This window comes from Salmo trutta, chromosome 36 (assembly GCF_901001165.1).
Source record: "Salmo trutta chromosome 36, fSalTru1.1, whole genome shotgun sequence".
In the NCBI taxonomy this organism is placed as follows: domain Eukaryota; kingdom Metazoa; phylum Chordata; class Actinopteri; order Salmoniformes; family Salmonidae; genus Salmo; species Salmo trutta.
Window position 1 is genome coordinate 5,600,378 of NC_042992.1, and position 22,960 is coordinate 5,623,337.

Here is a 22,960-nt window from a genome sequence, read left to right on the forward strand (position 1 = left end):
TTTCATGGGTTGACAGTTTCATGGGTTAACAGTTTCATGGGTTTAGTGGTTTAATGGGTTTAGTGATTTAATGGGCTTAGTAGTTTCATTGGTTTAGTGGTTTAGTGGTTTAACGGGCTGACTAGTTTAATGGGCTTAGTAGTTTCATGGGCTTAGTAGTTTCATGGGCTTAGTAGTTCAATGGGTTTAGTGGATTAATGGGTTTAGTAGTTTCATGGGCTTAGTAGTTCAATGGGTTTAGTGGATTAATGGGCTTAGTAGTTTCATGGGTTTGGTAGTTTCATGGGTTTAGTAGTTTCATGGGCTTAGTAGTTTCAAATGGAGAGAATTTACCTAGTGTGTGTGTGTAGAGTAGAGCGTCTCTGTGTGCAGTAGAGTCTCTGTGTGGAGTAGAGTCTCTGTGTGGGGTAGAGCGTCTCTGTGTGGAGTAGAGTCTCTGTGTGGAGTAGAGTCTCTGTGTGGAGTAGAGTCTCTGTGTGGAGTAGAGTCTCTGTGTGGAGTAGAGTCTCTGTGTGCAGTAGAGCGCCTCTGTGTGGGGTAGAGTCTCTGTGTGCAGTAGAGCGCCTCTGTGTGGGGTAGAGCGCCTCTGTGTGGGGTAGAGTCTCTGTGTGGAGTAGAGTCTCTGTGTGCAGTAGAGCGCCTCTGTGTGGAGTAGAGTCTCTGTGTGGGGTAGAGTCTCTGTGTGGAGTAGAGTCTCTGTGTGGGGTAGAGTCTCTGTGTGCAGTAGAGCGTCTCTGTGTGCAGTAGAGCGTCTCTGTGTGCGGTAAAGCGTCTCTGTGTGCAGTAGAGCGTCTCTGTGTGGGGTAGAGTCTCTGTGTGCAGTAGATCGTCTCTGTGTGCAGTAGAGCGTCTCTGTGTGGAGTATAGCGTCTCTGTGTGCAGTAAAGCGTCTCTGTGTGCAGTAGAGCGTCTCTGTGTGGAGTATAGCGTCTCTGTGTGCAGTAGAGCGTCTCTGTGTGGAGTATAGCGTCTCTGTGTGCAGTAAAGCGTCTCTGTGTGCAGTAGATCGTCTCTGTGTGCAGTAGATCGTCTCTGTGTGCAGTAGAGCGTCTCTGTGTGCAGTAGAGCGTCTCTGTGTGCAGTAGAGCGTCACTGTGTGCAGTAGAGCGTCTCTGTGTGCAGTAGAGCGTCTCTGTGTGCAGTAAAGCGTCTCTGTGTGCAGTAAAGCGTCTCTGTGTGCAGTAAAGTGTCTCTGTGTGGAGTAGAGCATCTCTGTGTGCAGTAGAGCGTGTCTGTGTGCAGTAGAGCGTCTCTGTGTGTGTGTAGAGCGTGTCTGTGTGCGGTAAAGCGTGTCTGTGTGCGGTAAAGCGTCTCTGTGTGCGGTAAAGCGTCTCTGTGTGCAGTAGAGCGTCTCTGTGTGCAGTAAAGCGTCTCTGTGTGCAGTAGAGCGTCTCTGTGTGCAGTAGAGCGTCTCTGTGTGCAGTAGAGCGTCTCTGTGTGCAGTAGAGCGTCTCTGTGTGCAGTAGAGCGTCTCTGTGTGCAGTAGAGTGTCTCTGTGTGCAGTAGAGCGTCTCTGTGTGCAGTAGAGCGTCTCTGTGTGCAGTAAAGCGTCTCTGTGTGCAGTAAAGCGTGTATGTGCCGGATGCTTACCTTGGACGGAAGGTCATTTCTCAGCCAGGGGCCTGAGTAACCTTCACCGCAGTTCCCCTTTTCCCTTTTCTCACACAGGAACATTACCACTACACCACTACACTACGGTCCTCTGATCCTGATGTACACACATAGGAACAGGCGTGTGTACACATGCACACAAACACACGCACACACACACGCACGCACACACACACAGTAATTTGAATGAGTGTAAAACCTGGAGATAGTAATTATTGATGAGAGGTCAACACAATCTCTACATGCAAATTTGCTTCCCACCCTCAGTTACAAAATACAAACATTAACCTTCTCCCTGTGCTGCTGGTCTCTCACTCACTCACTCACTCACTCACTCACTCACTCACTCACTCACTCACTCACTCACTCACTCTGTGTCTCTCTCTCGCTCTTTCTCAATTCAATTTAAGGGGTTTTATTGGCATGGGAAATATATGTTTACATTGCCAAAGCAACTAAAATAGATAATAAACAAAAGTGAAATAAAAAATACAAATGAACAGTAAACATTACACTCACAGATGATCCAAAAGAATAAAAGACATTTCAAATGTCATATTACGTCTATATAGGCGTACAGTGTTGTAGTGCAAATAGTTCTCTCTCTTCTCTCTGTCTCTCCTCTACTCTGGTTGGATGGGGCTGGTACGCGCTGGCAGAGTTTGCTGTTTTGATTGACAAGGCAGATCATCCAATTACATCGTCCAGAATTATTATTTTGAGACTTGCCCCCCAATCAGTGCGGGCATGAGGCGGTCCTTAGGCAAATGTGTTGACGAAGAGGACGCATGCATTCATTCATTTTCACTGAACGGAACGGAACGGAACGGAACGTAGAGAGCGAGCGACAGAGTGAGGCAACGGGGAAACTTGCTGATTTGGAGTAGACTTCACTTGTTTCAGAGCTTTTGAGAGATAATTGTAAGAGCATCGTAATATAATTGATTTGTCCGTAAGGTTCTGAAGAATCGAGTGTTCTACATATTTCAAGGTAAGAAAAGAGATAACCTGTCATTGTTTTACGAATAGAGTCTAGACAACTAAATAGTACTTTCTTGCGCAACGATGTTAAATGTGTAGTGGCATAGCAGTCAAACCGTGTTATAGGCGGATTATTATACCCAAGTCAAAGGAAGGACATAGTGACACACACACACACACACACACACACACACACACACACACACACACACACACACACACACACACACACACACACAATAACAAGGGCATGGGCAGCATGAGCGTTTGAAGCTTTCTTTTGCGCGCATAATATCTATCTGTGTATATCTCTGTCTCACACACTCATTCTCTCTCTCGGCTTCAATTCAACAAATGCTTTATTGCCACTGTTGCCAAAGCAATGTATATGACGTATCACATCAATTAGCGATATTTTTTTTATTTGAAATGTATCAGGATGAAATCTCTTAAAATGCACCCTCTCGTTTTCAAGAATGTAAAAAAAGATATATATATATATATATATATGTTTGAGCAACAAAATTAATAGATTTCAACAAAAAAAACTATCATACGTGGAAAATAATTCACTCAAAAGAAAATCAACAATTGAGAAATTAAATCTACAAGGTTTCATGTACGTGACATGGTGGGATCTACTTATATTATGATAGGCCAGGACATAATCTACAGATAAATCTACTGTCTATGTTGTCCCCTAACAAAATGCAGATTCTCTTCTCAACAGCTCTCTCTCTCTCTCCCTCCCTCTCTTTCAATTCAACTCTCTCTCTCCCTCCCTCTCTTTCAATTCAACTCTCTCTCTCCCTCCCTCTCTTTCAATTCAACTCTCTCTCTCTCCCTCTTACAATTCAACTCTCTCTCTCTCTCTCTTACAATTCAACTCTCTCTCTCTCTCTCTTACAATTCAACTCTCTCTGTATAACGGGAACGCGGTAACAGGTGCGTCTGATGGATTGCCATGGTGACAATACGTTAGCTCGCCCTTCCATGCGCACTTACGGGAACATGAGCAGACATGTCGCCACTCGTTATGTATGAGATGTTGTTAGATGTATGTCAGTCTGCTCCAGAGTTAAGGACATAGAAGACGGACATAGAAGACGGACATGAGAAATAGACTGCGGAAATCCTGTTGAAATGAGACACACTTCAGTGCTTCGATGTCCTTCATGCTTTAATGAACATTCAGAAAATAGCCATATCTATGGATATATCCCAAATGGAACCATGTTCCCTATGTAGTGCATAACTTTTTTACCAGAGCTCTATGTGCCCTGGTCAAAACTAGTGCACTATAAAGGGAATAGAGTGTCATTTGGGATGCACCCTATAATGTCAATCTGGATAGTAGAGGTTGTAAGGTTAAATTAAGACAGAGATACCTTATTCTACTTGGTAGATAGAGACATTATCCTACTTGGTAGATGGAGAGAGACCATATTCTACTTGGTAGATAGAGATAGACCATATTCTACTTGGTAGATAGAGATAGACCATATTCTACTTGGTAGATAGAGATAGACCATATTCTACTTGGTAGATAGAGATAGACCATATTCTACTTGGTAGAGAGAGAATGACAATATTCTACTTGGTAGATAGAGATAGACCATATTCTACTTGGTAGATAGAGAATGACAATATTCTACTTGGTAGATAGAGAGAAACATTATCCTACTTGGTAGATAGAGAGAGACATTATCATACTTTGTAGATCGAGAGAGACATAATTCTACTTGGTAGACAGAGAATGACAATAATCTACGAGGTAGAGAGATACCTTATCCCACTTGGTAGATAGAGAGATACAGCATGATACTTGGTAGATAGAGATAGACCATATTCTACTTAGTAGATAGAGATATACATTATCCTACTTGGTAGATAGAGAGAGACATAAATCTACTTGTCAGACAGAGAATGACAATAATCTACTAGGTAGAGAGATACCTTATCCCACTTGGTAGATAGAGAGATACAGCATGATACTTGGTAGATAGAGTGAGAGATAATCCTAATTGGTAGATAGCGATAGACCATATTCTACTTGGTAGATAGAGATAGACCATATTCTACTTGGTAGATAGAGATATACAATATACTACTTGGTAGATAGAGAGAGACATTATCCTACTTGGTAGATAGAGATAGATATTATCATACTTGTAGATAGAGACATAATCCTACTTGGTAGATAGATAATGCCAAATTCTACTTGATAGATACAATATATACATATCCTACTTGGTAGGTAGAGAGATTCACTATCGTACTTGGTAGATAGAGATAGACAATATTCTACTTTGTAGATGGAGATATACTATTTGGCAGATAGAGAGAGAAATTATCCTACTTGGTAGATAGAGAGCTACAGGTGATACTTGGTAGATACAGCATCCTTCTTGGTAGATATAGACATACAGCATGCTACTTGGTGATAGAGAGAATAGAGGTCCTAGAGAGTAGAGGTTCTACCAGCCCCATCCAACCAGAGTAGAGGTGCTACCAGCCCCATCCAACCAGAGTAGAGGTCCTACCAGCCCCATCCAACCAGAGTAGAGGTTCTACCAGCCCCATCCAACCAGAGTAGAGGTGCTACCAGCCCCATCCAACCAGAGTAGAGGTCCTACCAGCCCCATCCAACCAGAGTAGAGGTGCTACCAGCCCCATCCAACCAGAGTAGAGGTGCTACCAGCCCCATCCAACCAGAGTAGAGGTGCTACCAGCCCCATCCAACCAGAGTAGAGGTTCTACCAGCCCCATCCAACCAGAGTAGAGGTGCTACCAGCCCCATCCAACCAGAGTAGAGGTGCTACCAACATCATCCAACCAGAGTAGAGATGCTACCAGCATCATCCAACCAGAGTAGAGGTGCTACCAGCCCCATCCAACCAGAGTAGATGTGCTACCAGCCCCATCCAACCAGAGTAGAGGTGCTACCAGCCCCATCCAACCAGAGTAGAGATGCTACCAGCCCCATCCAACCAGAGTAGAGGTGCTACCAGCCCCATCCAACCAGAGTAGAGGTGCTACCAGCCCCATCCAACCAGAGTAGAGGTGCTACCAGCCCCATCCAACCAGAGTAGAGGTGCTACCAGCCCCATCCAACCAGAGTAGAGGTGCTACCAGCATCATCCAACCAGAGTAGAGGTGCTACCAGCCCATCCAACCAGAGTAGAGGTGCTACCAGCCCCATCCAACCAGAGTAGAGGTGCTACCAGCCCCATCCAACCAGAGTAGAGGTGCTACCAGCCCCATCCAACCAGAGTAGAGTTGCTATCAGCCCATCCAATCATAGTAGAGGTGCTACCAGCATCATCCAACCAGAGTAGAGGTGCTACCAGCATCATCCAACCAGAGTAGAGGTGCTACCAGCCCCGTCCAACCAGAGTAGAGGTGCTACCAGCCCCATCCAACCAGAGTAGAGGTGCTACCAGCATCATCAAACCAGAGTAGAGGTGCTACCAGCCCCATCCAACCTGAGTAGAGGTGCTACCAGCCCCATCCAACCAGAGGAGAGGTGCTACCAGCCCCATCCAACCAGAGTAGAGGTGCTACCAGCCCCATCCAACCAGAGTAGAGGTGCTACCAGCCCCATCCAACCAGAGGAGAGGTGCTACCAGCCCCATCCAACCAGAGGAGAGGTGCTACCAGCCCCATCCAACCAGAGTAGAGGTCCTACCAGCCCCATCCAACCAGAGTAGAGGTTCTACCAGCCCCATCCAACCAGAGTAGAGGTGCTACCAGCCCCATCCAACCAGAGTAGAGGTCCTACCAGCCCCATCCAACCAGAGTAGAGGTGCTACCAGCCCCATCCAACCAGAGTAGAGGTGCTACCAGCCCCATCCAACCAGAGTAGAGGTGCTACCAGCCCCATCCAACCAGAGTAGAGGTTCTACCAGCCCCATCCAACCAGAGTAGAGGTGCTACCAGCCCCATCCAACCAGAGTAGAGGTGCTACCAACATCATCCAACCAGAGTAGAGATGCTACCAGCATCATCCAACCAGAGTAGAGGTGCTACCAGCCCCATCCAACCAGAGTAGATGTGCTACCAGCCCCATCCAACCAGAGTAGAGGTGCTACCAGCCCCATCCAACCAGAGTAGAGATGCTACCAGCCCCATCCAACCAGAGTAGAGGTGCTACCAGCCCCATCCAACCAGAGTAGAGGTGCTACCAGCCCCATCCAACCAGAGTAGAGGTGCTACCAGCCCCATCCAACCAGAGTAGAGGTGCTACCAGCCCCATCCAACCAGAGTAGAGGTGCTACCAGCATCATCCAACCAGAGTAGAGGTGCTACCAGCCCCATCCAACCAGAGTAGAGGTGCTACCAGCCCCATCCAACCAGAGTAGAGGTGCTACCAGCCCCATCCAACCAGAGTAGAGGTGCTACCAGCCCCATCCAACCAGAGTAGAGTTGCTATCAGCCCCATCCAATCAGAGTAGAGGTGCTACCAGCATCATCCAACCAGAGTAGAGGTGCTACCAGCATCATCCAACCAGAGTAGAGGTGCTACCAGCCCCGTCCAACCAGAGTAGAGGTGCTACCAGCCCCATCCAACCAGAGTAGAGGTGCTACCAGCATCATCAAACCAGAGTAGAGGTGCTACCAGCCCCATCCAACCTGAGTAGAGGTGCTACCAGCCCCATCCAACCAGAGGAGAGGTGCTACCAGCCCCATCCATCCAGAGTAGAGGTGCTACCAGCCCCATCCAACCAGAGTAGAGGTGCTACCAGCCCCATCCAACCAGAGGAGAGGTGCTACCAGCCCCATCCAACCAGAGGAGAGGTGCTACCAGCCCCATCCAACCAGAGTAGAGGTGCTACCAGCCCCATCCAACCAGAGTAGATGCGCTACCAGCCCCATCCAACCAGAGTAGAGGTGCTACCAGCCCCATCCAACCAGAGTAGAGGTGCTACCAGCCCCATCCAACCAGAGTAGAGGTGCTACCAGCATCATCCAACCAGAGTAGAGGTGCTACCAGCCCATCCAACCAGAGTAGAGGTGCTACCAGCATCATCCAACCAGAGTAGAGGTGCTACCAGCATCATCCAACCAGAGTAGAGGTGCTACCAGCCCCATCCAACCAGAGTAGAGGTGCTACCAGCCCCATCCAACCAGAGTAGAGGTGCTACCAGCCCCATCCAACCAGAGTAGAGGTGCTACCAGCCCCATCCAACCAGAGTAGAGGTGCTACCAGCATCATCCAACCAGAGTAGAGGTGCTACCAGCCCCATCCAACCAGAGTAGAGGTGCTACCAGCCCCATCCAACCAGAGTAGAGGTGCTACCAGCCCCATCCAACCAGAGTAGAGGTGCTACCAGCCCCATCCAACCAGAGTAGAGTTGCTATCAGCCCCATCCAATCAGAGTAGAGGTGCTACCAGCATCATCCAACCAGAGTAGAGGTGCTACCAGCATCATCCAACCAGAGTAGAGGTGCTACCAGCCCCGTCCAACCAGAGTAGAGGTGCTACCAGCCCCATCCAACCAGAGTAGACGTGCTACCAGCCCCATCCAACCAGAGTAGAGGTGCTACCAGCATCATCCAACCAGAGTAGAGGTGCTACCAGCCCCATCCAACCAGAGTAGAGGTGCTACCAGCCCCATCCAACCAGAGTAGAGGTGCTACCAGCATCATCAAACCAGAGTAGAGGTGCTACCAGCCCATCCAACCTGAGTAGAGGTGCTACCAGCCCCATCCAACCAGAGGAGAGGTGCTACCAGCCCCATCCAACCAGAGTAGAGGTGCTACCAGCCCCATCCAACCAGAGTAGAGGTGCTACCAGCCCCATCCAACCAGAGGAGAGGTGCTACCAGCCCCATCCAACCAGAGGAGAGGTGCTACCAGCCCCATCCAACCAGAGTAGAGGTGCTACCAGCCCCATCCAACCAGAGTAGATGCGCTACCAGCCCCATCCAACCAGAGTAGAGGTGCTACCAGCCCCATCCAACCAGAGTAGAGGTGCTACCAGCCCCATCCAACCAGAGTAGAGGTGCTACCAGCATCATCCAACCAGAGTAGAGGTGCTACCAGCCCCATCCAACCAGAGTAGAGGTGCTACCAGCATCATCCAACCAGAGTAGAGGTGCTACCAGCATCATCCAACCAGAGTAGAGGTGCTACCAGCATCATCCAACCAGAGTAGAGGTGCTACCAGCCCCATCCAACCAGAGTAGAGGTGCTACCAGCCCCATCCAACCAGAGTAGAGGTGCTACCAGCATCATCCAACCAGAGTAGAGGTGCTACCAGCCCCATCCAACCAGAGTAGAGGTGCTACCAGCATCATCCAACCAGAGTAGAGGTGCTACCAGCCCCATCCAACCAGAGTAGAGGTGCTACCAGCATCATCCAACCAGAGTAGAGGTCCTACCAGCCCCATTCAACCAACTGAGAAAGTGAACCACTCAAATTTAAATGTTCTTTGTTGCTTTGAGGCAGGTCAGAAGACTGATGCAACTGAACCAATCATAAGTCCAGTAGTTTGGTGACATCACAATACAGTAGACCTATGGGATCGATAGGTCAACTGCTATGGATCAGACAGTGTCAGTGTGTCTGTCGATGTCATTGACCGTTCTCATGTGACAGGCCAAAGCTTATCATTGTCACGTTTATGTCAGAGAAATTGGCTGCGCGTGTGTGTTGGCATATTTCATTCACCGTATTGACAATGCACTGGGTTGAGTTTACATTGCAGACTCGTTCCAGTTCTCCTTGATAGGTGTTTTAAACATATCAGTTAACCACATCATATGCCGAGTCAATGACGTGGCACACAACCGTTGGTTGACACAATGCAACATCTGCAATGAAGTCGAGCAGGAACACAAACAAATGATCCGTTGGCACATTTAAAGAGCATTAATTAGAACACTGTATCTGTAACGCAGGCTGTTATTGGCTGAGCAGGAAGAGGACAGTAGCCCACCATGGAGTCTCAGGGCAGTGGTTAGGGAGTTAAGAGTGGGTACTCAGCAGTGGGTTACTGTTGGGAGTGGGTACTCAGTAGTGGGTTACTGTTGGGAGTGGGTACTCAGTAGTGGGTTGGGAGTGGGTACTCAGTAGTGGGTTGGGAGTGGGTACTCAGTAGTGGATTACTGTTGGGAGTGGGTTCTCGGTAGTGGGTTACTGTTGGGAGTGGGTACTCAGTAGTGGGTTACTGTTGGGAGTGGATACTCAGTAGTGGGTTACTGTTGGGAGTGGGTACTCGGTAGTGGGTTACTGTTGGGAGTGGGTACTCAGTAGTGGGTTACTGTTGGGAGTGGGTACTCAGTAGTGGGTTATTGTTGGGAGTGGGTACTCAGTATTGGGTTATTGTTGGGAGTGGGTACTCGGTAGTGGGTTGGGAGTGGGTACTCAGTAGTGGGTTACTGTTGGGAGTGGGTACTCAGGAGTGGGTACTCAGTAGTGGGTTGGGAGTGGGTACTCAGTAGTGGGTTACTGTTGGGAGTGGGTACTCAGTAGTGGGCTACTGTTGGGAGTGGGTACTCAGTAGTGGGTTACTGTTGGGAGTGGGTACTCAGTAGTGGGTTGGGAGTGGGTACTCAGTAGTGGGTTGGGAGTGGGTACTCAGTAGTGGGTTGGGAGTGGGTACTCAGTAGTGGATTGGGAGTGGGTACTCAGTAGTGGGTTGCTCTCCTCTCTCTGTTGGGTCGCAAGGAAAGACTGAGTTATCACTAGAAACAATGTTCTTAGGTGGCAGGTGCGATTTGGCTGACCAGAGCCAGAACAGGTCCAAACAGTTGTGCTGTGTTACCCTGCTTAAAGGGAGAGTCTGCAATTGGTATACCCATGAATACGCATGAAAAATATTAAAAATACAGAATTATGGCACTCAATGCAGGCCAGAGAAAAAAATTTGGGCAACATTCAGGAAAATAGCGTTGTGTCAGCTATGCTGGATGCTGTGAGAGAATTAAGGCTAACTGACAGGCTCACCGTTAAACTCGGGCTCATTCTTCTTGAATCCGGAAGACATAAATCTAGATACAGATGTAGGATCTTAATTTGAGCCGTTTTGTTACAGCAGGTAAATAATCACGCAGCAACAAGAAATGTTACTTATTATGTGTATTGTAATTAATGGACATTTTTTTTTAGGGGTAGATTGCAGATTGCCCCTTTTGTCACGTCCTGACCAGTAAAAGGGGTTATTTGTCATTATAGTTGGCCAGGGCGTGGCGGGGGGGGGTGGTTTTGTTTTCTGTGTTTGGGTATTGTGGGTTTAGGTTCTAGTTTTCCTATTTCTATGTTTAATCTAGCTTTACTATTTCTATGTGAGTTTTGGCAATGACCTCCAATTAGAGGTAGCTGGTTGTTGTTGTTGTCTCTAATTGGAGGCCATATTTAGTTTTGTTTGTTTTCACTTGTGTTTTGTGGGAGGTTGTTTCTAGTTTAGTCTGTGCACCTTACTAGACTGTTTTTGTCGTTTGTTCATTTTGATTAAGTGTTTTCTTTAATAAAATTAAGAAGATGAGCACTTTACCTGCTGCGTTTTGGTCCCCCTTCAATGACGCGTGGGACACCTATAAGCTTTTTAGGCGTGCTTAAGGAAACAACGTCCCTCTCATTCACTTACAGCAATCAATAATGGGACCTAGACTGGTCCCAGACCTGTTTGTTCTGTCTTGCGACCTAAGAAGGTCATTGTCACGCCCTATATAGGAGTGGCAAGACAACACTATATATACACACTATATATACACTATATCTACACTACATCTACACACTATACACACTATATATACACTATATATGCACACTATATATACACTACATCTATAAACTATATATATATGTACTATATATACACACTATAAATACACTATCTACACACTATATATACACTACATCTACACTATATATACTATATATATACACACTATATATACACTACATCTACACACTATATATACACTACATCTATAAACTATATATACACACTATATATATATATATATATATATATATATATATATACACCATATCTACACACTATATATACACTACATCTACACACTATATATACTATATATATACACACTATATATACACACTATATACACACACTATGTATACACTATATATATATACTATATATATATATACTCACGATATAGACACACTATATAAACACACTATATATATATGCACACTATATACACACTCTATATATACACTATACACTAAATATAAACTATATATGTACTTTATACACACTAAATATAAACTATATATACACTATATACACACTATATACACACTATATACGCACTATATACACACTATATACACACTATATATATATATATATATATACACTATACATACACTAAATATAAACTATATGTGCACTATATACACACTAAATATAAACTATATATGCACTATATACACACTATATACGCACTATATACACACAATATACACACTATATATATATATAAACACTATATAAAAAATATATACACATAATATACAAGCTATATGCGCACCATATACACACTATATACGCACTATATACACACTAAATATACAAACTATATATACACTATATATACACAATATATAAACACGATATATACACTCTATATACATACTTTATACACACTTTATACAAACTATATATACACACTATATATATGCTATATATATACACACTATATATACACTATATGTGCTATATATGCACTATATACACACTATATATAAACTATATATGCACTATATATACCCTGCATACACACTATATACAAACTATGTATACACTATATACGCACTATATACACACAATATACACACTAAACATACTCTATATAGACATTATATGAACACTATATACACACTATATATACATTATATACACACTATATATACACTATATACACACTATATATTCACTATATACACACAATATACACTATATATAAACTATATACACACAATATACACAATATTTACACTATATTTGCATAATATACACACTATATACACACAATATACACACTATATATACACCACATATACCCTATATACACAATATATACACTCTATATATATATACATATTTGTACACTATATAGTATATATATATATATATATATACTATATAAACACTAGATACACACTATATGTGCACTATATACACACTATATACGCACTATAAACACACTATATACGCACTATAAACACACAATCTACACACTTTATATACACTATATATACACCAAATATGCAATATATATACACCATATATGCACCATATATACACTATATACACACTATATACACACACTATGTATACACTATATATATATACTATATATATATACTCACGATATAGACACACTATATAAACACACTATATATATATGCACACTATATACACACTCTATATATATACTATATACTCACTATATATACACACTGTATATACACACTATTTATATATATATACACTATATATACTATATATACACTATATATACACTGTATATATATACACTATGTATACACACTATATATATACACTATGTATACACACTATATATGCACACTATATTTACACTCTATATATACACTATATTTATATATACAATTATACACACTATATCAATATATATATATTATATACACTATATATACACTATATATACACACACAAACTATATATACACTATACATACAAACTATATATGCACACTATATATAGACACTATATATATATATTCACTATATATACACACTATATATACACTATATATACTGTATACACACTATTTATATATATACTATATATACAAACTATATATATATACACTATACATTCACACTATATATATACCCACTATATATGTACACTATATATTCACACTATATATATATATACACTATATATGCACACTTTAAATACACTATATACATATATGTACAATATATATATATATATATTTATATACTACATATACACTATATATATATATACACTGTATATACACACTATATATATACTATACATATATATACTCTATATATACACACTGTATATATACAGTGTGTATATATAGTGTATATATATATATATATATATATATATATATATATATATATATATATAGTCATGGCCAAAAGTTTTTAGAATGACACAAATATTAATTTCAACAAAGTTTGCTGCTTCAGTGTCTTTAGATATTTTTGTCAGATGTTACTATGGAATACTGAAGTATAATTACAAGCATTTCATAAGTGTCAAAGGCTTTTATTGACAATTACATGAAGTTGATGCAAAGAGTCAATATTTGCAGTGTTGACCCTTCTTTTTCAAGACCTCTGCAATCCGACCTGGCATGCTGTCAATTACCTTCTGGGCCACATCTTGACTGATGGCAGCCCATTCTTGCATAATTAATGCTTGGAGTTTTTCAGAATTTGTGGGGTTTTGTTTGTCCACCCGCCTCTTGAGGATTGACCACAAGTTCTCAATGGGATTAAGGTCTGGGGAGTTTCCTGGCCACGGACCCAAAATATCGAAGTTTTCTTCCCCGTGCCACTTAGTTATGTAGTGTATTTAAAGTGTGCACTTTTGCCTTATGGCAAGGTGCTCCATCATGCTAGAAAAGGCATTGTTCGTCACCAAACTGTTCCTGGATGGTTGGGAGAAGTTGCTCTCGGAGGATGTGTTGGTACCATTCTTTATTCATGGCTGTGTTCTTAGGCAAAATTGTGAGTGAGCCCACTCCCTTGGCTGAGAAGCAACCCCACACATAAATGGTCTCAGGATGCTTTACTGTTGGCATGATACAGGACTGAGGGTAGCGCTCACCTTGTCTTCTCCGGACAAGCTTTTGTCCGGATGCCCAAACAATCGGAAAGGGGATTCATCAGAGAAAATTACTTTACCCCAGTCCTCAGCAGCCCAATCCCTGTACCTTTTGCAGAATATCAGTCTGTCCCTGATGTTTTTCCTGGAGAGAAGTGGCTCCTTTGCTGCCCTTCTTGACACCGGGCCGTCCTCCAAAAGCCTTCACCTCACCGTGCGTGCAGATGCACTCACACCTGCCTGCTGCCATTCCTGAGCAAGCTCTGTCCTGGTGGAGCCCCGATCCCGCAGCTGAATCAACTCTGGGAGACGGTCCTGGCGCTTGCTGGACTTTCTTGGGCGCCCTGAAGCCTTCTTCACAACAATTGATCCGCTCTCCTTGAAGTTCTTGATGATCCGATAAATGGTTGATTTAGGTGCAATCTTACTGGCAGCAATATCCTTGCCTGTGAAGCCCTTTTCTGTGCAAAGCAATGATGATGGCACGTGTTTCCTTGCAGGTAACCATGGTTTACAGAGGAAGAACAATGATTCCAAGCACCACCCTCCTTTTGAAGCTTCCAGTCTGTTATTCGAGCTCAATCAGCATGACAGAGTGATCTCCAGCCTTGTCCTCATCAACACTCACACCTGTGTTAATGAGAGAATCACTGACATGATGTCAGCTGGTCCTTGTGTGGCAGGGCTGAAATGCAGTGGAAATGTTTTTTGGGGATTCAGTTCATTTGCATGGCAAAGAGGGACTTTGCAATTAATTGCAATTCTTCCGATCACTCTTCATAACATTCTGGAGTATATGCAAATTGCCATCATACAAACTATATATATACTGTATATATGCACACTATATATACACACTATATATACATACTATGTATACACACTATATATGCACACTAAATATACATACTATATATATATATACACTATATATACACACTATATATATATATATACACTACATATACACACGGTGTATATATATATATATATATATATATATATATATACACACACTATATATACACTATATATACACACTATATATACACACTACATGTACACACCATATATACACACTATATATATGTACAGTACCAGTCAAAAGTTTTAGAACACCTATTCATTCAAGGGTTTTTCTTCATTTTTACTATTTTCTACATTGTAGAATAATAGTGAAGACATCAAAACTAGGAAATAACAGATATGGAATCATGTAGTAACCAAAAAAGTGTTAAACAAATCAAGACATTTTAGATTTTAGATTCTTCAAATTAGCCACCCTTTGCCTTGATGACAGCATTGAATAACGGTCTGGGGCTGTTTTTCATGGTTCAGGCTGGGCCCCTTAGTTCCAGTGAAGAGAAATCAACTCTACAACATACAATGACATTCTAGATGTGTATGTGTGTGTGTGTGTGTGTGTGTGTGTGTGTGTGTGTGTGTGTGTGTGTGTGTGTGTGTGTGCGTGCTGTGTTTGTGGCTGATTGATTCACTCTTGCCACATGGTTTATTTCACAGAAAGACGTGTGTTTCTGTCTGCGCGTGCCCATGGTACGTGTGTGTGTGTGACGTAGAAGTCCGTCACTGGCCGCGGGCAGCATTTGGTACTTTAACGCACACACACATTCATTACTCCTCCCTGCTCCGTTATCAGATAAGTTAACAATGTGGGTCGACACACAAGTTAGCTTCTCTATCTTAGTACATACATTTCACACTTACGTCAGTAACCGGTTATGGTATAAAGAAATAAACATACAAGTGTTCATATTTAATATAAGCAATATTTATTATACTTAGATGTTATGGATGAGCGCGTTGTTTGTTCGGTTCCTCTCTCTCTCCATCTCTGTAGCTTCCTGGTATGCTGGATAAGGACCCGAGCTAAGGGAATTGGGCTTACTTTGTAGTGCCTGTCCGGAATGGCTCATTAATGTAAATGGGCATATTGGAAGACACTGTCAGTAGTGATGTCATTTTGTAAATATTATATTGTGATGTTGTTTCATAAAGTGTTGCAATGTATATATTTTGGTATGTGTAGATAAATGGAAACTGTAGGTTAAATAGGTAATTGCTTAATTAATTAGTGTTAATTGTTCTGAGGGGATGGGCTACCCCTACAAAAGGAGCCTCTCTTTCAGTTCATGGAGAGGCATTTTGGATTGAGCTGTAGGTGGGGCAGCATTGTTTTTAGCTGACCCATAAGGTTTGATGGCAGTACTGTTGTTTTTGTTCCGGAATCACTATGTAAATAAACACCTTTGCACAGAAGAACTTTTGCGGCTCCGCCATCTTTTATTTTTTATAGAGGTTAGGTTTTCCAGTTTAGCCTTCTGGCCTACTCTACGTGACAGTGTGTGTTGGTGCGTGCCCATGCTATGTGTGTGTGCTGTGTCTATGAGTGTTGAAGTAATAGAGTTCAGTGTCATCATGGGAGCACTTGCCAGGTGTGTTTAGTTGCCAGGTGTGTTTAGTTGCCAGGTGTGTTAAGTTGCCAGGTGTGTTTAGTTGTCAGGTTTGTTTAGTTGTCTGGTGTGTGTTTAGTTGCCAGGTAGGTTTAGTTGTCAGGTGTGTGTTTGGTTGCCAGGTGTGTTTAATTGCCAGGTGTGTTTAGTTGTCAGGTGTGTTTAGTTGACAGGTGGTTTAGTTGACAGGTGGGTTTAGTTGACAGGTGTGTTTAGTTGCCAGGTGTTTTTAGTTGCCAGGTGTGTTTAGTTGCCAGGTATGTTTAGTTGGCAGGTGTATTTAGTTGCCAGGTGTATTTAGTTGCCAGGTGTATTTAGTTGCCAGGTAGGTTTTGTTGCCAGGTGGGTTTAGTTGACAGGTGGGTTTAGTTGACAGGTGGGTTTAGTTGTCAGGTGTGGGTTTAGTTGCCAGGTGGGTTTAGTTGTCAGGTGTGGGTTTAGTTGCCAGGTGTATTTAGTTGCCATGTAGGTTTAGTTGCCAGGTGAGTTTACTTGTCAGGTGTGGGTTTAGTTGACAGGTGTGTTTAGTTGCCAGGTGGGTTTAGTTGTCAGGTGTGGGTTTAGTTGACAGGTGTGTTTAGTTGCCAGCTGTATTTAGTTGCCAGGTGTGTTTAGTTGCCAGGTGTGTTTAGTTGCCAGGTATGTTTAGTTGCCAGGTGTATTTAGTTGCCATGTGTGTTTAGTTGCCAGCTGTGTGTTTAGTTGCCAGGTATGTTTAGTTGCCAGGTGTATTTAGTTGCCAGGTGTATTTAGTTGCCAGCTGTGTGTTTAGTTGCCAGGTGTGTTTAGTTGCCAGGTGAGTTTAGTTGTAGGTGTGTTTAGTTGCCAGGTGAGTTTAGTTGCCAGGTGTGTGATGCTGGCTGGTGTGTGTTTAGTTCCCAGGTGTGTGATGCTGGCTGGTGTGTGTTTAGTTCCCAGGTGTGTGATGCTGGCTGGTGTGTGTTTAGTTGTCAGGTGTGTGATGCTGGCTGGTGTGTGTTTAGTTGCCAGGTGTGTGATGCTGGCTGTGGTGCCACTTGACAAAATAGGCATAGTTCCAAATGTTAACCCTGGCCCTTGACTTTTTCCTCGTGTTGTTACGTTACAGCCTTATTCTAAAATGAATGGAATTAACAGAATCCTCATCGATCTACACACACTACCCCATAATGACATCACAATACCCCATAATGACATCACAATACCCCATAATGACATCACAATACCATAATGACTTCACAATACCCCATAATGACATCACAATATCCCATAATGACATCACAATACCCCATAATGACATCACAATACCCCATAATGACAAAGCAAGGTTTTTATTTAAAAAAAATGAAAATGTATTACAATTAATTAAACAAAACTGAAATATAATATTTACGTAAGTATTCAGACCCTTTGCTATGAAACTCGAAATTGAGCTCAGGTGCATCCTGTTCACGTTGATAATCCTTGAGTTGTTTCTACAACTTGATTGGAGTCCACCTGTGGTAAATTCAAGTGATTGAACATGATTTGGAAAGGAACACAGCTGGCTAGTTAACTAGGGGGAACTGCTGTTTATAAGACAGTGATATAGTGTGTGTCACGGTTGTCGTCGGTGAAGGAGGACCAAAACGCAGCAGGTATGTGTATGCTCATCTTTGAGATTTATTAACTTCCAAAAAATGAACGTACAAAATAACAAAACAAAAGAACGAACGAACAACTACAAACGGTCTGGCCAAGCTAAGCTCAACACAGAACAATCACCCACAAATAACAAACACAAACACACCCTACTATATGGGACTCTCAATCAAAGGCAGATAGACAACACCTGCCTTCAACTGAGAGTCCCAACCCCAATTAACCAAACATAGACATACACTTACTAGACTCCACATAGAAATAACTGAAAACCAAACAGTGCCCAAAAACCCCAGAATACTTAAACCAAATGCCCCTTCACCAAAACACACCACCCCGAACCACATACAACAAATACCCTCTGCCACGTCCTGACCAAACTACAATACCAATTAACCCTTATACTGGCCAGGACGTGACAGTGTGGGGTGCTTTTCAGGCAGATGTAGTTCTCTGATAACGAGTTGTTAGCATGAGTGTTTTACTTTAATTATGAGTGTTTTACTATAATTATGATTGTTTTACTATAATGGCTATAATTACATGGCATCTCTGAAACACTCTCCGGCGAATTAGTGGACATAAGGGCTTTGTCCCAAATGGGACCCTCTTCCCTATATACTGCACTACTACACATAGGGCTCTGGTCGTAAGTAGTGCTCTATATAGGGAATAGGGTGCCGTTTGGGACACACACAAAATAAGGCATAATTAAAAACATAAATAATATGAAACAATTGCAAGGACAGATAAATTGTTGGGAGATGTTAGCCACCCTTAGCTACCATAGAGCGACCTGTGGAGACATATCTCAGACAGAGAGACACACACACACACACACCCTCCCTGCGCTGTCCGTCCCCTGTGTATGTCCCCAGGCTCTACATGCAGGGTGATCTTAAATTAGATTGTTTGAACCGTCGCTGAGGTGGGCTCTGTTTCTATAGCGATGCATACTTCCTCTCTCTCTCTCTCTGAAAGAGGAGGAAGGAGAATAAACACTTACATCAGCCTGGTGGGAGAGAGAGACCTGTTCTAACAACACACAGAGAGAGAGAGAGACCTGTTCTAAGTACAGAGAGAGAGAGAGACCTGTTCTAAGTACAGAGAGAGAGAGAAACCTGTTCTAACGAGAGAGAGAGACCTGTTCTAACAACACAGAGAGAGAGACCTGTTCTAACAACAGAGAGAGAGAGAGACCTGTTCTAACAACAGAGTGAGAGAGACCTGTTCTAACAACAGAGAGAGAGAGACCTGTTCTAACAACAGAGAGAGAGAGAGACCTGTTCTAACAACAGAGAGAGAGACCTGTTCTGACAACAGAGAGAGCGAGAGACCTGTTCTAACAACAGAGAGAGAGATACCTGTTCTAACAACAGAGAGAGAGATACCTGTTCTAACAACACAGAGAGAGAGAGACCTGTTCTGACAACAGAGAGAGAGAGACCTGTTCTAACAACAGAGAGAGAGACCTGTTCTAACAACAGAGAGAGAGAGAGAGACCTGTTCTAACGAGAGAGAGAGACCTGTTCTAACAACAGAGAGAGAGAGAGAGACCTGTTCTAACAACACAGAGAGAGACCTGTTCTAACAACAGAGAGAGAGACCTGTTCTAACGAGAGAGAGAGAGAGACCTGTTCTAACAACAGAGAGAGAGACCTGTTCTAACAACAGAGAGAGAGAGACCTGTTCTAACAACAGAGAGAGAGACCTGTTCTAACAACAGAGAGAGAGAGACCTGTTCTGACAACAGAGAGAGAGAGAGACCTGTTCTGACAACAAAGAGAGAGAGACCTGTTCTAACGAGAGAGAGAGACCTGTTCTAACGAGAGAGAGAGAGACCTGTTCTAACAACAGAGAGAGAGAGACCTGTTCTAACAACAGAGAGAGAGAGACCTGTTCTAACAACAGAGAGAGAGAGACCTGTTCTAACAACAGAGAGACAGACCTGTTCTAACAACAGAGAGAGAGACCTGTTCTAACAACAGAGAGAGTCCTGTTCTAACAACAGAGAGAGAGTTACGTCATGCCAATAAAGCGAATTGAATTGAATTGAATTGAATTGAGAGACCTGTTCTAACAACAGAGAGAGAGAGACCTGTTCTAACAACAGAGAGAGAGATACCTATTCTAACAACAGAGAGAGAGACCTGTTCTAATAACAGAGACAGAGACCTGTTCTAACAACAGAGAGAGACCTGTTCTAACAACAGAGGGAGAGACCTGTTCTAACAACACAGAGAGAGAGAGACCTGTTCTAACAACAGAGAGAGAGAGACCTGTTCTAACAGAGAGAGAGAGAGAGAGACCTGTTCTAACAACAGAGAGAGAGAGACCTGTTCTAACAACAGAGAGAGAGACCTGTTCTAACAACAGAGAGAGAGAGAGACCTGTTCTAACAACAGAGAGAGACCTGTTCTAATAACAGAGACAGAGACCTTTTCTAACAACAGAGAGAGAGAGACCTGTTCTAACAACAGAGAGAGAGAGAGACCTGTTCTAACAACAGAGAGAGAGAGACCTGTTCTGACAACAGAGAGAGACCTGTTCTAACAACAGAGAGAGAGACCTGTTCTAACAACAGAGAGAGAGAGAGACCTGTTCTAACAACAGAGAGAGAGACCTGTTCTAACAACAGAGAGAGACCTGTTCTAATAACAGAGAGAGGGAGAGAGAGACCTGTTCTAACAACAGAGAGAGAGAGAGACCTGTTCTAACAACAGAGAGAGAGAGACCTGTTCTAACAACAGAGACAGAGACCTGTTCGAACGAGAGAGAGAGAGACCTGTTCTAACAACAGAGAGAGAGAGACCTGTTCTAACAACAGAGAGAGAGAGACCCGTTCTAACAACAGAGAGAGAGACCTGTTCTAACAACAGAGAGAGAGAGACCCGTTCTAACAACAGAGAGAGAGACCTGTTCTAACAACAGAGAGAGAAAGACCTGTTCTAACAACAGAGAGAGAGAGACCTGTTCTAACAACAGAGAGAGAGAGAGAGATACCTTTTCTAACAACAGAGAGAGAGAGACCTGTTCTAACAACAAAGATAGAGAGACCTGTTCTAACAGAGTGAGAGACCTGTTCTAACGAGAGAGAGAGAGACCTGTTCTAACAACAGAGAGAGAGAGAGAGAGAGAGACCTGTTCTAACAACAGAGAGAGAGACCTGTTCTAACAACAGAGAGAGAGAGACCTGTTCTAAACAACCAACACGAGAGAAGAGACCTTTATAACAAAAAAAAAAAAAAAAAAAACAAAAAAAAAAAAAAAAAATAAACAGAAAGAGAGAAACCTGTTCTAACAAAAACACAGAGAGAGAGACCTGTCCTTACAGAACACGAGTAGAGGAGAGGAGACCGGTTCGAACAGACAGAGAGAGAGAGACCTGTTCTAACAACAGAGAGAGAGAGACCTGTTCTAACAGAGAGAGAGACCTGTTCTAACGAGAGAGAGAGAGACCTGTTCTAACAGAGAGAGAGACCTGTTCTAACAGAGAGAGAGATAAACCTGTTCTAACAACAGAGAGAGAGACCTGTTCTAACAACAGAGAGAGAGACCTGTTCTAACAACAGAGAGAGAGAGACCTGTTCTGACAACAGAGAGAGAGAGAGACCTGTTTCTGGACAACAGAGAGAGAGAGACTGTTCGTACAACAGAGAGAGAGAGACCTGTTCTAACAAACCAGAGAGAGAGGAGACCTGTCTAACAACCAGAGAGAGAGAGACCTGTTCTAACAACAGAGAGAGAGAGACCCGTTCTAACAACAGAGAGAGAGACCTGTTCTAACAACAGAGAGAGAAAGACCTGTTCTAACAACAATGAGAGAGAGAGACCTGTTCTAACAACAGAGAGATAGAGAGAGATACCTTTTCTAACAACAGAGAGAGAGAGACCTGTTCTAACAACAGAGATAGAGAGACCTGTTCTAACAGAGTGAGAGACCTGTTCTAACGAGAGAGAGAGAGACCTGTTCTAACAACAGAGAGAGAGAGAGAGAGACCTGTTCTAACAACAGAGAGAGAGACCTGTTCTAACAACAGAGAGAGAGAGACCTGTTCTAACAACAGAGAGAGAGAGACCTGTTCTAACAACAGAGAGAGACCTGTTCGAACGAGAGAGAGAGAGACCTGTTCTAACAACAGAGAGAGAGAGACCTGTTCTAACAGAGAGAGAGACCTGTTCTAACGAGAGAGAGAGACCTGTTCTAACAACAGAGAGAGACCTGTTCTAACAGAGAGAGCGATAAACCTGTTCTAACAACAGAGAGAGAGACCTGTTCTAACAACAGAGAGAGAGACCTGTTCTAACAACAGAGAGAGAGAGACCTGTTCTGACAACAGAGAGAGAGAGACCTGTTCTGACAACAGAGAGAGAGAGACCTGTTCTAACAACAGAGAGAGAGAGACCTGTTCTAACAACAGAGAAAGAGAGACCTGTTCTGACAAC

General features: G+C 43.0%; 1 protein-coding gene across 1 annotated transcript in view; it reads left to right on the forward strand.

Annotated features, from left to right (window-relative positions):
• The first annotated feature begins 2,434 nt into the window (after positions 1 to 2,434).
• The window catches only part of LOC115176304 (hippocalcin-like protein 4), a 47,928-nt gene continuing 27,402 nt past the window's right edge, over positions 2,435 to 22,960 (forward strand). The window contains exon 1 of the mRNA XM_029736243.1: positions 2,435 to 2,602. The gene's annotated coding sequence lies outside the window, so the exon portion shown is untranslated. The remainder of the gene's footprint in view (positions 2,603 to 22,960) is intronic.